Genomic DNA, 17,955 nt, shown 5'->3' on the forward strand with positions numbered 1-17,955 from the left:
AGGAGTACCCTCTGCAGAGGGACCAGCAGTAGGGGCAGCCACTAGAGCATTGGCTGGCCTCAGATCAATCCCAGAAACAATATTCCAAAAATGCCTTGCAACAAGAATATGTTTCAGGAGATAAGACCACATCGGATAGTTGGTGCCATCCAACTTATCATCTTCACGAAGAATGCCAAATAGATCATGATTGTTGCCAGCCATTGCAAATGGGATACCCTGAAAAGAAGAGACTTGTAAACCCAAAAGCCTCAAGGCTATCACTACGAAGAGCTGGCTGTCCAAAAATGACAACAAATGTCTGCAAGTAAATGTTCTGCAAATTTCCATCCCAAATCAAGGGGCAGATGCAAATTTGACCCAAATGTGACTGTGTCAGGCAATGTTCACTGCAAAAAAACAGAAAATCTGGCAAAAGCCCCAAATTTAATGAGGGCAAATAGGCCAAAAAGAGGGGAAAATAGGAAAAAGAGGCCCAAAAAGCAACCAGCTCGTACTAGCATACGACAGAGAGCAGAAGCAGGACTTACCGCTCCATAGGCACCGCCTGAGACACGGGCTCCCCCCCCTCCAAGGGCTACTCGAGTCCCTCCTGCACCCCGCACCACCTCTGGCCCACGGTGGGTTCCGGTCGCGGTTCGGTCCTCTACTTCAGATCACACATCCACTGCTTTGGAGGCTACCCCCTTGGAGCCTCGGGAGGAGACTAGTGTTCAGAAGCCTTGTTCGACTCCACCCCAAGATCAGGCTGTACCTTCCTCAGCAGCCCAGGTTGTTGGCACCTCATCCGTAGCACTTCTTGATCAGGACTCAGTACAGGTGCCTCCTTCTGTGGATAGAGGGAAGGGGGTCTTACATTCTATCCCTGCTTCGGTAGGAATCCTTCGCACCCCCTCCCCAGGACTGGCTCAACGGAACCCCTCCCCAGGACTAGCTCAACGGAACTCCTTTTCCGCTCTAGAGAAGTTCTCTGACCTCCCAGATGATGATTTTATACCTTCCACTTTCGGAGAGCCAGTTATCGGCATCCCTCTTGAGAGATCTTTCTCTCTCTCACATGTGGACTTTCCTCCCCTTGGACCTCGTGTGTATGGCCGGAGGTCAGCTCCGGTGGAGGGTTCTTTTTCCACCACCAGGTCGGGTAAGGTATTCCAACCCGCTTCCTCCCGCCGATGAGGATAGCCAATTGGAATATACAAGGATTGGGCGGCATCCCTCATCGCCGTCGCAGACAACTGATCAGGAATCAGCTCCATCCAGGTGTTTCAGGTGGTTTCCTAGACATGCTTTTTCATCAGGAACACAAAATGGATGTCAGAGATTCCTCCAAGTCAAGTAAGCTGCTTTCAGGTCGGATTTTTTGGCTTCGTGCCTTGGGAACCAGAGGTACATGCATATCAGTTTCAGATTCTATTCTCACTCTGATCATTGGACACGGTACCATTACCCCCTCCAGGGCCCAGTGGGTTTTACTTCTGATTGATAGACGTAAGGTTGGTTTCCTCAACCTCTATGCTCCAAACAACAGAGGGGACCGCGTTCTGTTTTTGAAAGAGTTGCTCTCGTGGGCTAACATTGCAAATTCGTGGATTATTGGAGGTGACTTCAACATGGTTGAGGCACCTTCTGATAAGCAAGGAGGCAGAGAAGGTGGTATTCATTCCCTCGAGAGAGCAGCTTGGGATGCCTTCTTATTCAGGTTCAGTGGCAGAGATGTTTGGTTAGATGATGCATTTCATGTTCAGTCTCAGTAACTTTCTTTTTCAGTCAAACCATAGGGTGCAAATGCCTATCCATGCCCGGATTGACAGATTCTATGTGGATGATTGGGCTCTTGATAGAGGAGGGACATTTTGCATTGCACCTGGTGTTTCCACTTCCGTCCATTTTCCAGTAGTTTTGTCCATCTCAGAGCCCCATCTAAGAGGACGGTCTCACAGTATCAGGATCCCCGATGCCTTATACACGGATGAGACCCTCACAGAGGCAGTCTTGGAGATCTAGGTTTCTCACATGTAAGGGGGGGTGGCCGGTCCCTCACATGTGGCCACAGCACTTGCCAATATCAGCGACTTTTATCACTCCGTTGCTAGTGCTCGGCAAGGTGAGATACTCAGGCGGGAGATTGGTATCCGCCGGCAGTTGGCAGCCTTGCAGAGGGAGGAGCAGAAACGACCATCTGATGCTTGGGTACAGGAGCGCCTTGCTGAGCAGAGTATGCCTTCCATGCATGGGAGTCCTTTTGGATATAGATGGGAGGGAGAGTCAATAAACACTTTTTCTCTACACTTGGTCCCAGACATAGTAGAGAGAGTGTCACGCAGCTTATTGACTCTGATAGCGTTTTGCAGTCTCATCCGGATACCGTCATGCACTTAGCGAGAGCTTTCTATGCCTCCCTTCTTTCCGCAGATCCTGAGACACAAGCCAGAGATGTGGCTAGAGATGAGATCTGGCAGAGTTTACCTGTGTTGGTCACACCAGAGATGATATGCTCACTTCATGCATGCTTTACCAACACAGAATTCAAGAGTGCTCTCTCCGCCCTTCATAAGGGCAAATGCCCTGGTTCCGATGGTCTTACTCCTTTTTTTACAGCCTTTTGGGATATGATAGGTGATCATATTACTTCAGCCCTACAGGGCATTTGGGACTCGGGTGAGATGCCTGACTCACTAACAGAGGGACTCATACACCTTATCCCGAAAGGTGGCAACAGGAATTTTGTATCCCATTGGAGACCCATCACTCTTTTGGGCACTCTGTACAAAATCCTGGCCAAGGCAACCAGCATTCGGTTGCAACCCCTTCTTCCAGACCTTATCCATGATACTCAAACAGGCTTTGTGCATGGCAGGAGCATATTTGATAATATATTTTCCTTTTGGGAAGCCACAGAGTGGGCTATGCAGAGCTGGCAGAGGATGGCAGTTCTACTCCTGGACTTTGAGAAGCCTATGACAGAGTAGATTGGGGTTTTCTTGACGGCACTCTCTACGGTTTGGATTTTCAGATGCATGGATTAGAGGGGTGGCCTCCCTTTACAGATCAGCCCACAGCCAGGTTTTGATGGGAGAAGTAAGGGGTGACAGGTTTCAGATTTCCAGATCAGTTCGTCAAGGATGCCCTTTAGCCCCCTTCCTCTTTCTCTTTGTGGCAGAAGCTATGAGTATCTTCCTTAGATCTCAAGCTGAGCTTTATGGGTTGAGATTGCCCTTGAGACGGAAGCAGGAGCTTCTTAACTATGAGTTGGTTGATGACACTACTATTTTTATTGAGGCCTCTTCGCAGTCACTTGATCCTTTCCGGGCAACCTTGGATATCTTTTGCTCAGCTGCAGGGGCACACATCAATTGGCATAAATCCTTTGGCTTTTGGATCAGTGATGAGCACACTCTAGGCTGGGGAGTTAACATTGGCTTTTCTTGGATTCAGAGGGGTGTTCCTGTCAGGTATTTGGGATGCTAGGTAGGATTGGGCATCTCTCCAACACAGCAATTTGCCCCAGTATTAGAAAGTATAAGGAAAAAGCTCCTTTTTTGGAGCTCAGCCAAACTCGACCTTGCCTCTAGAGTTGTGATAGTGAACCAGGTTCTCTTGGCCACCGCCTAGTTTGTGTGTTCTTGCTGGTGCCGGTCTAGGGATTGCATCACTCAGCTCATTAGACAAGTCATGAATTTTCTTTGGAGTGGACTTGTTGCAGCGAGGGTGGCCTGGGAGATCATTATTCTCCCTACATGGGAAGGGGGACTTAATATCATTGACCCAGACTTGCAGTGCAGGGCATTGCTTTGTAAGGTGGTGGTGAGGGGACTCATGCCTGGGCAGGAACCTTGGAAGGATTTCTTTTTTGGACGCATTCACACTTGCACACCTACCTTAGGAGATGATTGGGTGGACAGCCCTCGTTGGATTTTTTCTTCTGCCTCTCTCAGGTCTCCTGCCTCTCCTCTCATGACTGCCATCCTCAAAGCTTGGGGGAGCTTCAGGAACACTCTTCAAAGGGTTCCACCCCCTACCCATGAAGAGATTGATAGGCAGCCGATCATTTGGAACGATAGTATACTTGATGAGCATGGCAGACCTTTGGGCACTTCCCATTATATGCAGTGGTCTGGATGGGAGAGATGCCCTGCCTACACAGTAGGCACTTGGAAGGCTTTTATCAAGCTACCTGAGGATCAAAGACTATAGTCCGTGAGTCACCTCAAAGGGGTAGCACGCAGGATTCAGCAGATAGATGCAGCCATCCCGATGGAATGGACAGTTGAGGTGCCTATTACTTCCACCACTTGGATGGGAGCTTTTTCAAGGACAGCAGTTCCTCTATAGGTGATCGCTCTTCGAGGTTTCAGGGAAGATGCTTTGGTCTTTGACGTTGGGGATGGAAGTATACTCTCTAGATCCACATATGATATTCTTCTAGAGGTTGCTTACAAACCTTGTCTTCAAGTAGTTGCATATCTACTGCAACGTGACCAGCCAGCATATGCACATCATCACAGAAACTGGAGCATGACCACCATCTACCACTACACACACAGACTTATCCTTAGCTGCCTTTAATGGGCTCTCAACATTTTGCCACTTGTGGCAGCAACCCCACTCTTCGGGCTCTCCACTGCCACCTCATACAGATCTGGTTGAGCAACACCCTCCTCCATAGCAGCTGACAAGCCTCCATTCATAATAAATGTAATGATTTCCAACTCCCCTACATCATCAACACTAAATGCATCCGGTTTCTTCAATAGTGAAGACAATTGATTCTCTTCCTCTGATGAGATGCCCCTGGTATGGTCTCCATTCTGATCAAGCTGATTGCCTTTCCTTTTCCCTTATCTTCCCATTTGACTCCACTGGTAGAGGGTTGATTCGGATCTTTCACCTCCATACTGTAATCACCCGATCGATGGACACCTCCCCCTGCCCTTTCTGGCTTATCACAATGAGGGCTGACATGTCCCCACTCCCCACAATTCCAGCATTTGACATTACTAAGATAATCTCATCCTCTCCCCGCACCAGTTGAATTTCCTTCTCCTCCAGCCACAGCTTCTCTCCTGTCATTCGCCACACCCCAGCCTCTTCCTCTTCCTGCAGTCTCCATCAAGTTCAAGCTGAGTGACTTCATAAGCTCTACAGCATCATGCAAGTCCTTTTTCAGGAAATCATCCTACATAAGAACAGATACCAGCTCTCTCTCTACATAAGCCTTTATTACTTATGGACCTCCAATCAAATTCTTAGGTTCCTCTTGCATGCCAAGCTGCCTCAGTCTCTTGATCTTCAATTCCTTCTTCCTGGCAACTCTGAGAGCATCCTCAAAAGTATCCAGATTCTTTAGCTCCACTTTCAATATGAGTGTAGGCTTCAGGCCAGCTATGAAACGATCACGCTTGATCATCTGAGGCGGTACCTCTGGAACAAGAGCTTCACACCAGAAACTCCATAATCTCCCAAACTGAATTAGATATTGATTCACATCTTGCTCTTCCTCTTACCTCACTTTACATAGACCCTTCCATACCTCATTCGGGCTCTTTGCTTGAGCAAACCTTGCCAGAAATGCAGCTCTTATCACTCCATATTCAGGATTCACATTCTGCTGCTGTCGATGAGCAGTCCTGAAGGTAGCAATTCGAGTCTGCAGCCATGCTTTAGCATCTCCCTGCAAGCAATAACTCATGATCTGAAACAAAATCTCAGGGGTTTCCCTATCTTTCATAAGTGCTATAAATTCCATCTTTTCCAGGAACCTCACTGCATTCTCATATGGCATCCCCCAGAACTCTGGAAAGTCCTATGGTATCTTCACAATCCTCTCCTCACAATCAGGCTTCTTCTGACCACAATCTCTTCCTACTCTTCACATTCTTGTAAACTAAAGTCACACTTCCTCCGTGGAGGCACCAAAACGTGGATGAACAAAAAAGATAGAGCCTAGTCCGCCTTCACACCCACCCTCATCTACATTTAAAGCAACTGAACAACACAATCACAAGGTAAAAGACCTTATTCAAAATCCTCATCTCTACACACCTCTACATTCAGCACATACTCTGGCCACATTTCCTCTGGAAGCCAAACAACCTCAAAAAGAACCCAAAGACTACACACCTCAAGACAAGTGGACTTCAGAACTTTATTTCCCTCAACAAGTCAGAAAGCATTCAGCTTCAAAATGCTTCCAACCCACAACCCACATGAAGACTATCTTCATGACTCTTCAAGACATCAACCCACAAGCTGGCCATGGTTAGAAATCTTATTATATCTTCCCCCAGATCATCAACAAGCACTAGTAATGATGCAGCCCACCATCTGTGAAAATTCTATTAGTTGAGGTCTCTACAGCAACACCCATATCATGAGGCTTCTCCTCAAGGCAACAGCCCCCCTCGTTCATTACAGAGCTCCCATCACTCATCTACTTCAAGCCCACAACATCTAGATCCCACGGCCAAGGTTTCTGAGACTAGCACTTGGCACCCACCTTACAAGAAGCACCACCTTTGCCTTCCTCCCTCCTCTTTATGAAGATTCAGCCCCAACTTCTCCCCTACTCCTATTGCATATGCATCCATCATCCAAAATGCTCCAGCCTGCCAATTCATCCTCCTACAAGCTCAAGCCCACATTCGTCCCTTACCTCTTCATGATAATAGCTCCTCACAGTTTTTCTTGTACCTGGAGCTCATGTCTCACGACGCCCAAGGTTCTCCAGGCTTCTATAATAGAGGCGCCCATATCTGAAACTCCTAGCTAAAATAATTGTCGACCTTTCCAGCCTGATCCAAGCTCCAATTCACAACCAATATCCCATCTCAGGATCTCCATGCCCGCTTGGTCGTCATCTCGTAGCCAAATAGCTCCCTCAAAAAGCAACAGCCTGCTTCCATTTGATCTTAGCCAGCCTACACTTATTCTCTGCACCACCCCTGTCACCCTTCTCTGTCATGTAATCAAAGCTGTGCCACAAAGGTCATCATCATGCAGCACCCAAAGTGCATCTACTCCAAGCCCCTACAATCGATATCCCACAGCCAAGTACCCCAAGACTCCAGCAAGAGCAAACAGCCCATACTCATCACGCACATGCCAAGTCTCTACAGCTACAGTCGAGCAAACACCTGGCTAAAGGTCACTCTCCTAGTCACGGAGCTCACAGCCTTCCGTCAAGAAACTCCAGCATTGTAGCTTCTCTCCTGCATCCACCCAACAGCTATCTCTAGCATGCAAAGTTTAGTAAGTTCATCCATGACTCCCCCAACCCACATACTAGCGACGCTCCACTTCCATCCAACAGACCCCAGCCTGAGTGCTCTTCACGATATCCACATCACCATGATCCTCTACCCACAACCAATTACTACAGCCTCCTCTCCTACTGCTCACAGACCATCCGGAGCTCATCTTCTCCAAACCTATCCATCGACAGTTCTGGCCTAGGCTCCCAGACGACGTGCATACTAAGTCCTCCACATGCTCCTACGTCTTCAGAGGGATCCCTGCCCGCACAGTCCGTCCTCCAAGCAGGATCTCCGTCGCTCATCTCTCCTTTACACGATTATATTCAGCCTTCTCTTCTCTCCTGCTCACAGCACTCACCGCTTATCTGTCGCCCAAGGTCCTCTCCGCCTACATAGTCGTCCATGTGTCCGTCTTTGCTCATCATCGTCCACCCGGTGCGCTCCCCAACTGCTCTCTTCCCAGTCTCCTTCGTCGCCTCTCTCTTCACATGATGACCACGGCCTCAAGATGGCTACTCTCTTGTTGACAGAGCACTCGGCCTATCTACTCCAAGCCCGCACAATTGTGATCCCATAGCCAAGACCCCCAAGCCTCTAGCAAGAGCAACACCCCTCCCCTCCCGCAGGATCCAAGCTCATCACAACCACCATCTTTATGTACTCCATCCCCCACCACGAAGGATCTCGAGCTAGCCCAAGAACTGCTTCATGTATCCTCTTGCAAGCCGCCATCTCCACGTACGTGCTTACTTGTCGATCCAGAAGCTCCCCTTCGTTATCACGTAACCACACATGCATGCATGCTTTCCTTGATTCCAGCCACATCATCCTTGATTAGCCACCTCACTTTTGCCTTTTTACCACTCCCAAATCTTCCCCACAAAACTTAGACCAAGGCATTTAATGCACCACACTTAGACTTTGCACTTAGTATCTAATTGCCCACCGACTATCCACATATAAGCCCAATCCCAACACACTGGAAAATTTGCAAGATGCCCTCAACAAAAAAACTATTGCCCTCATACACATATGACTCGGGATAATCACAAAGAGCACATGTCATCCCTTAACAAAACATCATCGCTCACTGGATACCATGCTTTGGAATGTCTGGTGCATCCACACTGTAAAAAACCGCACCCACCGCACACTATGCAGCTCCCTCGTCACTCCAAGCACATCTCATGTACAGCACACCGTATTTACATTTTTCGTCACGCAGCGTCATGTGTTCTTTGACCAAAGGAAAAAGGTAAGCCATTTGGAAGCTTGGAGAACTTCGGCTCCCACCACGGATCAAAGAAAATTGCTCCTATGCACTGTGCTTCGCCGCAGGCATACCGGTGATGAGAGAAACCAGAGGACCGTGGGTGACTTTTATGATAGGCCTCTAACACACAAACATACACCAACACCAGAAAGGGGCCAGAAACTCATCTATTTCATCAGCACGCCTTCCAACGATCATGACTCTTACAGTCCATGCTGTTTCTACAAAGAAGAACAACTGCTTTGCCTTGTTATCCTCCTGGATCAAATGGAAACAAGCCAATACATCTCCTCCCTTGCTCACCACATATAAGCAACCCACCTGCATCAAAAACCATCTTATCCCCTACAAAGCACGATTAGGTTGCTGGAGCCAGGCAAGTCTGATTTTTGCTGCCTACAGGCTGAGTCTGGGTTGCTGGAGCCAGGCAAGTAGGTTTCTAGCTGTCCAACAAGCTGTTCTGTGTGCTGGGAGGCAAGGCATCTAGAGCTGAATCCTGCTGAATTCGAGGTCAAAGGAGCAGAATGATTTGATCATGGGGCTATGCAGGCTGTCCCGGGGTGTTCTAGAGCAGAGGCGATCTCATTGGGAGCTGCTTCGAGCTATTCTGGGACTCTTACAGGCAAGCCGAACTGCATCTGGGGTCTTCCGGGTTGTGGTTTTTCTGGTTGTTATGTTTTTGGACGACCTTGTTTGTGGGAATTTCCAGGCTGGGGCTGCTAGCTAGGTGATTATGCAGTGAGATCTCTTCCAATTGGTCAGCTGTTTTGCCTTGCTGTTCATTGCAATTCACAGGTTGTCAATTGAGGAGCACCATAACAGCCAGGGGCTGAGTGCTGGCCTTACATGCCAAAGGATTGATGCCGTAACAGCTTGGTTAAGCTGAGATTGTTGGACGATTTTACTGTGGGAGCTAGGGCAGCCTGCTAGATGGGTTATGCCTTGGAATTGGATGCATGTGAAGCCATGATTGGTTTGGATTATTGAGAGCGGAGGTTATGCTATAAACTAGATGCGTACAGGAAGGGTTCAATCTTTGATGTAAAGCATGCAGCCAGGGATGCAGGCAAGTATGCATGGGATGATGGGAAATCCTACTAGTGTGCCAAATATGCTAAGTCCTAGGACTGCCTTGCCTAACACAGTAGTGGGCAATGATAAAGCAAGCCAGAATGTCAGTAATCCTACCTTGATTCCTTTGTTGAAATCCCCTGTGTATGATCATCTAACTCCGAAGGGAAAAGCTAAGGATTTCAAAGAGGGAGGCTCTGTTGTGAAATTTGAAACCTTTAACGGTGTGCAAGATAGATTGTCTTGCAACAATTTGACGCAACCTATTCAGGGGGAAATTTTACAGAGTCATCCAAGATCAGAAAGGTTGCTACCTTCTTAAAAGGGAATGCATTGCAGTGGTGGACAAATCTTCTGTTGTTGCAAAACCGTGCACCTAACACTTGGGTAGAGTTCAGATAGGTGTTTTCAGCTTCGTGGCTGACTACCACCTCAATGTTATATTATGACAGCCTGGCATAATTTAAATGCAGCCAACTGCCATAATCTCGAAGAATATAATAAGAAGTTTTGGCAAGCACTGTTAGCTATTAGTTCATATCTACGTGTGCCACTAACTGAATAGATTGAGAAATATTGTTGCAGACTAAAGGAGATCCATGACTATTGCATGAAGACACAGGTCACAAATGTGTCACAGTTGATTGAAAATGCCACAACAACTGATGCCTTATTGTAGGGAAAGTCTAGTGGTTGGAAAGGTTCTAGGAAAGAGGATGCAGGAACGTCTCAAAATACAAGAAAGCCTGTTAAGGTTAATTTTTTTGCGGGTAAATGGAGAATTAAGGGAAGTAGTCCGAAAATTAAGCGGATGAGTCCGGAAGAGAGGCAGGCTCTTAGAGATGCTAACAAGTGTTTCACTGTAAGGAAGAAGGGCATGTGGCTCGTGATTTCCGTAACCGCAAAAGGAAAGAACCTAATGATAACAGAGCTGACAAGGGTGATAAGTATGGTAGGGGCAAAATGTTGAAGCCCTCTGTGGGGCTATTGCCAAATGTGGTAAGTGAGAAACCACAGGGGGAGGATACAGAGTTATGCCGAACTTGGGGCAAAGTGAGAGATCACACAGCGTTGATCTTCTTTGACCCAGGGGCCAAAGCCAATTTCATATCCCCTGACCTTGCAGGTAAGCTTGGTATTCGTGCAGAGGAAATGGGACCCATGTGTGAGGCCAGAATGGCTAATCCCGAACTCGCTACACCGGCAACTCCAACTAGTGGGACGCTGCATTTGCATATATAGAGCCTCGTGGACAGCGAGAAATTTTATAGGAGGAAAATTATAGTTACACACCAAGGGAAGACTCATGTTATTGATGCCAAATTGAAGGGAGAGTCAGTCCCCATTGTATCCGCTTCTACCATTTCTACAGTAATGAGAATCATCTTTCTACATACATGGTTTTTGCTCAAGAGCCTAATCCAATTGATGAAAATTCTACTGTCTCTAAGTTGGTAAAGAGTAGGCAGGGTTTCTAAATCAGTTTGCTGATTGCTTTTCTAATGCTTTGCTTGGTGAACATTCCCCCAAGAAGCCGGAGGATCATGGTATAGATATAGTGCCAGGCAGTAGCCTACCTAATAAGCCACCGTAAAGGGTTAGTGCAGTGCAGCAAGAAGAAATAATGAGTTGGGTCAACGACCTTTTGGAGAAGGGGCTGATTCAGCCCAATTCACCTCCGTACCGTTCGCCGGTATTGTTTGTTTAGAAGAAAGATGGTTCTTGGCATACGTGTATTGATCACGGTGCCTTGAACAAGATCGCCATCAAGAATCACTTTCCAATTCCCAGGATTGATGATATCTTGGATAGGCTTCAGGGCTCGATGGTATTCAATCGCATAGATTTGAAAAGTGGATATCATTAGATTTGGATATGTCCTGAAGATGTATACAAGACAACATTCAGGACAACTTTCGGATTATATGAGTTTCTGGTGATGCCCTTCGGGCTTACAAATGCTTTGGCCACATTCAATTGTATGATGGATAGGATTTTTTGGGAGCACGGATGTTTTATTGGTATGTTCTTTGATGATACGATTTTGTTCTCGAAGAAGTAGGCTGAGCATAAGAAGGATTTGGCTATTGTATTTGCCGAGCTCACGAAATAGACGTTGATTGTCAATCCGAAAAAAAGTGAGTTCTTTATGCAAGAGATATAATTTTTGGGACATATTGTTTCCAAGGATGGGGTATGGATGGACCCAGTCAAGGTTGAGGAAATCAAGAGCTGGCCCCATCCCAAGAATTTGCATGAGCTATGGAGCTTTCTCGGACTATATTCATATTACCGTCGCTTCATCCATCACTTTGCTGAGATTGCTAGTCCACTAAATGCTTTGCAGAAGAAGGAAACACCGTTTGCCTTGACTGAGAAGAGAATTCCGCTCTTGAGACAATCAAGGAAAAGCTCACTTTGGACCTGGTGCTGATTTAACCCGAAGGCTTCTCATGTTCAAGCTGATGCATGCAGTAAAAATGATATTGGGGCACTCCTGATGGAGGAAGGACGGGTTGTAGCTTATGAAAGTCGCATTTTACAGCCTACTGAAAAGCATTTATCAAAAGGAAATGCTATCTGTGATTCATGCCCTTTCTACTTGGAAGCATTACTTATTGGGAGTTTATTTAACAGTTCACACTGATCATCAATCTTTGCCGATATTTCCTCAATCACACAATCTAAGTTATCGGAAAAGCATATGCGGTGGGCAAACTTCTTTGTCAGATGGGCAATGACAAGAACATTATTCTCTTAAGAATGGGTTTTTGATGATGCATGGCCGCTTGTGCGTAACAAAGCAGTTGAGGGCCATTACTTTTATTGGCCTATTTCAAGGCAAGATGTGAAAGAGTAAGGACGTGCTTGAAGTGCCAAAAGGTTAAGGATGACCGTCAGAAGGCACCGGGCTTGTTATAGCTACTACTGCCGATCCCTGATAAACTATGGGAAAGTATGGCCATGGATTTTATTTTCTATCTTCCCCATACGCAAACGGGAAATGATGGGATCTGGAGAATTATTGACCGGTTCAGTAAGCAACCTCACTGAAGAAAATTACAGCAGATCACATGGCAAGATTGTTCATGCATTCTGTATCAAGCATTGTGTGTATGTTGGAGGTTCAGGTCTTCGTTGAAAGCATCTTTTGGTGCACGTTAGTGTTGTGACAGTCGTAAAGGCATTGGAGCGCTCTCGTTGCTACTGCATCGATGTAGAGAAGCTTGTAGTTGATGCTTGGCTAGAGTCCTTTGCTTGCAACTTTGGTCTTTGCTGGCGGCTTGTTGAAAGCCGACTCTGCTTTCAAGCTTAGCTGTTGGAGCGTTGAAGTAGAAGCCGCCTAAGCATCGCTACTCCCATCTGCTAGGCGTAGATAGCCATAGCTGAGCATTGGAGATGTCGTTGTGGGCTGTAGAGAGTAGATAGGGCGTTGATATGGTCATCGTAACTAGATAAAGTTGGAGTTGCCCATGAGTTGTGTCGCTTTTGGTGGACTGCTTTGGAGCAGCTTGTCACCTCCATCGCGCATTGAGCTTGTATGAGGCTGCTTGCCTGGTTGGCTTAGGCTAGCTTGTAGAGTCGGCTTTGAAGCTAAGAATCGATTGATGAAGCTAGGTGTCGTACGATAGGCTCTTTAAACAAACTCTCACAAAGAGTCTAATCTCTTAGATCAGCTTGCAGCCTTAGTTGTAGTCGCTCGTGTGTGAGTTTTCCTTGTGTGTTGTTGGGCGGCCTGCTTTGCTGCTTAGTAGAGTAACTGCTCACAAAGTATAATCACAAACTTGGACCAAGTTCTCATAGGAATCTCTCTCTAAGGATTAAAAAACTCTCTCTTTCTCGACTGAAAGCGAAATCTCTCAATGAGCTCTCAAGAAAATGAATAGACTGAAATTTCTCTCAACATAAGGAACAAAAATCTTCTTTCGACGAAAGTGAACTCACCTGAAGAACACTCAAGAGAACCTCTCGATTTCTCAATCTCTCACACAAATCACGATGCCTCAACACAAGGCAAGGATGGTCCGATACCATGAACAAATATGGAGAGAGGAAACGAGAAGAGTGGAGATGAGGAGAGAGGGCACAGTTAGAGAGCACACCACAAATGACTAGCTGTACATTAGATTTAGTTGAAAATAAAGAATATATACAAACCTCTTTAGGGTTAGAGATAGAATTTCCAACCCTTTCCTTTTTAGCACTCCTTTGTGTTAGTGTTATGCACAATATCGAACATGATGTTGAGATGAATCCTCAACACTTCTTGCCCAGCTTCTTCTTCTCCACCTTATTCCACTTCCCCTCGAAGGGCTCCACCCAAAGGCTCTGAGACTCCGCGTGTTGTTGCTTCCTGCGAGGGCAAAGTTCCCTATCTGCTTGACACTCCCTCTGCTGTCTCTGTCAAGCCAAGGGGGAGGGGCCCCTTATGTTCTTTGAGGTAGTCACATGCAAGGTGTCCCATCTGTCAACGCCATAGGCACGGTCCTAGTAACCCTAAGACCTCGATCCTATGCCAGAGCTTTCCCCCATCAATGATCTCAAGGTAGATCTCCTTTGGAAGGGACCCTAGACCCTCGATAACCAAACTGAGTCTAGGAACCCACCCCTTCAACCACCAAAACCAAGGGTGCCGTGTCTGGCGAAGACTCCAGCAATGTGCCAAAAGCTCGTCCAATGGAAGGAAGAATGGCCCTGTACTGTCTCAAGATCTCGAAAAGCGGAGCGTCATCAAAAAGCGTGAGACCTGATGAGTCGTGTCCATGTCCTTTACAGTGAAACCATGGTACCAAGGGAAGAGATACACTAAGTGTGGGCCAAGGAAAATAGGTCTCTGCTTCGTGAGTGCTAGTGTTCGAAGAGCTCAACTGAAGAAGGAATATTCCTCTCCATAGATGGTGACCTTCCAGATGTGGTCCCCATCTGATACTAAGCTTGCTCATAACCAATCCCATATCTGACTACTTGAGGGCATAAGTCCAACAATTTTGCCCAATACTACTTTGTCCTGGAGTGACTGAATTGCAGTCTTAACCTACTGCTTGTCGTTTAGAGAGAGTAAGACCTTGATGACTTGGGGAGTCGAAGACCAAGGCTCACCACCCAAGTACGACCTCCAAAAAACAAACATGAGCATTGTGCTGCCAGAAAGGGAAGAAGAGGAGGGTGGAAAAAGCAAGGAAGATGAAAAAACCATCTCCAAGAGCTCGCTAAAAGAATTGTGTGCTTCTTCTAAGCACGCATTCAAAACAATTGAGCATTTCCTCTAAGCCAAGCTGAAAGAGACCACAAAAAACCAAGAGGCTGCTAGCAAAGGCAGGAAGGCTCTTGCCTTTGAAAACTACCAAAATCCCTTTACAAAAAGACCACAGCCAGCCCAAGAAAGCACTAGCTGTGGGGCTGTTTCCTGGTAAAGAAAACCTGCCTTGGGCCTTTAAAAACTCCTGAAAAAGCCTCGAAAAGATCAACACACAGCTAAGGCCAAGAAACCTCTCCAAAAAGCCCCCCAAGCGAGGCCACTAGTCTTTCCCCCCAGCTTGTCGCCTGACTGCCCAACCCACAAGCGAACAAACAGCTCCAAAAAACTGAAACAGCAATCTCACGACCAAATGAAGAGCAGTTGACAAGGGCTCTCAATGAGCTCCTGGTTGTATGAATAGAAGATAGGGGCTAGGTGGACTAAATATGCCTTGGATTTTGGCACTCGCAACCTGAGACACAGCTTGAAGGCTGCTCCAAGATCTCCCACCAGCTCCAAAATGGGCTCTCCACCTAGGCGGTACTGCAAACAGAACAATGGCAAGGCCAAACAAAGGGGGAAAAGGCAGAAAGAAGGGCGGAAAGGGAAAGGAGAATGAGGTGAAGGTGGGGGGGGAAAGGGCGGCTGAGGAAGAAGCTTAGGCAGAGGAGGGGGGGGAGGAAGGGCAGCGGGGAGCAAGCAGGGAGTTTTTAGCTCCAAAAAATCTTCTAAGTCAGGATTCAAAACATACTTCATACCTTACCTTCAAATCCATTTACTAGATACGAAGATCATTGTGGCAAATCGTATGAAGGACGTTGATGCTTGAGGAGGGAATAAATGTTACATTCTAGTTAGAACATATTGTGTCCTTGGATGGATCGGTGGGAATTAACTCCTTAGAGAGACCAATGAAATGTATATAAATGTATAGGTGTGTTCCTTGTATGTGTGTTTAATTTAAGGGCAGTCAAGGACTTAATTGTCAAGGTCCCCAAGTTGGGGGTTGATGACTTGAGGGTTTGTTAGGCCAGTGTGCATATTCATGTCTAGGGTTATTTAATAAGTCATATGCCTTGGGGCAAACAAATGACTTTAGTATTTATTTAGGATACCCTAGAGGACATGACAAGGTTGGATGAACTTGTGCATGAGACGTGGCAAAGCAGCCACATTCGGCATGAGAACCTTCTAGGGTAACCGGGGTGTGGCCTAGTCCCTATCTACACACCTATGCACACAAGAACATCAATCATTGTGTATTGTTGATAGATGGTTGTGTGGAGTTGGGATTATAGTTGCAATGGCTGGGTGGTGAAAATATTCCATTACCTATGAGATTGCAGGGATAAAATGTAGCTTGATTTCTTCTTCAAGTTCACTTGCAAGAGGGAGTTTTTATCATAATAGCACCATCCACCTTGAGGTAAAATCAACAATCTTCCCATACCAGGCATGTATGGGGAAAAGGTTAGTTCGCATTTCACCTTATCCCCATACGTGATCCATGTGGCCCACCCCGCTGCTCTTAGCCATTGTCCTATAAAAGACAACATTTGATCTCTAAAAATCGGGTCAAAGGTTTATGGGAAGCACACCTCGTCTCCTATTGTCACGCGAAGAGGAAGCCCCAAGGCACGTGGTCTTTGTTGTCCAGAGCTCCCACAACACCCACCTTCTTGGGGTGGATGCAAATGACCAAAACCTCCAAACTGTGGGTTGTAGTCAGGGGGTAACATCCATGTAGTTCCAAGGCCTTGCCCTCCAAAAATCCTCGTACAAGGGCTTCCCTGCTATGGGAGATGCAAGGGGAAGCCTTGTCCAGCCTTCCTCCAAAATCCAAGATGAAGAGACCCCATGGGAAACACCAGGGATGAAGGGAGATACTGAAAGGTCAGGAGGGAGAAAGGGACGGATAGGGCTAGAGGGAGGTGGGGGTTAGAAGGAGGGGAGGAGGTAAAATGGAGGGGGGGGGGGGGGTTGGAATTGGAACAGAATGGGAGTTGAAAGAAGAGGTAGAGAAACCAAAGGAGGGTGGGAGCTATGGAAGAAGAAAAGGGGGTGAGACCTAGCTCCCTTGGATGAAAGAGAGAGAGAGAGAGAGAAAGAGAGAGAGAGAGAGAGATCGCATGTCTGGCACGAATGCCCCCTCACTCCTAGTGGAGTAGGCGATATGTGGAGCTACCTCCTCCCCCTCCGTGATCAAGCAGACAGCTTCTTCATCGATAGTATCTCTGGCATGCCTTCTGGTTACATCAGGATCTGATGTCGTGTTTCCATGACCTCTACTGTGGAGCCATGATACCAAGGTATGGGGAAAGCTAGGTGAGGTCCCAGATAGATAGGGGAGCTTTGATGAAGTGGGCTGTCTCCGGTAAGGATAATTGGTCACATCCTGAACGTGATCCCCTTCCCGAGCGAGGCTCTCCTGAACCTGATCTTGAACCTGGTGTCAAAGTGGGAGTAAAACCCAATGATTGCTCTATCATTGGACCCTTGTACTACAATCACAACCTGCTGCTTCTCTTCTGGCGTAAACGTGATGTGGTAGGATGTGGGAGTCGAGGATTCTACCAGTGGAGCTCTCCTGGCCAGACTCAGAGGGGTAACCTTGCCTATCACATAAGTATTGAGGCGCAAACTGCTCCCAAGAAAAAAAGAAATAAGGGGGAAGGGAAAGAAGCAGCAGAAGAAGGGAAGGAGAACTGAGGTAGAACTGGCAGGGAAGGAGGGAAGACCTGAGGCAAAAAGAGAAAGGAAAAAGGCAGAAAGGGACCTGGGGAGAAAAAAAATGAGGCAGAAGGAGAAAGAGGGAAGGCTGAGGCAGAAAGAAAAGAGGAAAAAAGGGCAGAAAAGGAGGGAAGGCACAGGAAAGGAGGTGACTACTCAAAACAGTTTGCAGGGAGGGGAAAACACGCAGTGAAGCTGGGGGAGGGAAGTCGCAAGAGGAAGAGGGAAGCCCATAGAAGGGCTGCGAACATCAGAAGAGCTGATGCCGTGCTCTGCAAGGTGGGAGGGAACAACCAAGCTAAACTTGCAATGTTTTTTAAAATTTCCTCGAAGCTGAATGGATGTGCCAGTAAACTAAAGAGATCACCAATCACCAATGTAGGCATGAT

At 47.0% G+C, this 17,955-nt stretch overlaps 1 protein-coding gene across 1 annotated transcript in view; it reads right to left on the reverse strand.

Annotated features, from left to right (window-relative positions):
* LOC147901834 (protein DETOXIFICATION 46, chloroplastic-like) overlaps positions 1 to 17,955 on the reverse strand; it is a 112,611-nt gene that overhangs the window by 87,437 nt on the left and 7,219 nt on the right. The gene's annotated exons all lie outside the window — the stretch shown is intronic.

Source organism: Dipteris shenzhenensis, chromosome 5 (assembly GCF_047967505.1).
Source record: "Dipteris shenzhenensis isolate YYH24624 ecotype China chromosome 5, Dip_SZ_1.0, whole genome shotgun sequence".
Taxonomy (NCBI): domain Eukaryota; kingdom Viridiplantae; phylum Streptophyta; class Polypodiopsida; order Gleicheniales; family Dipteridaceae; genus Dipteris; species Dipteris shenzhenensis.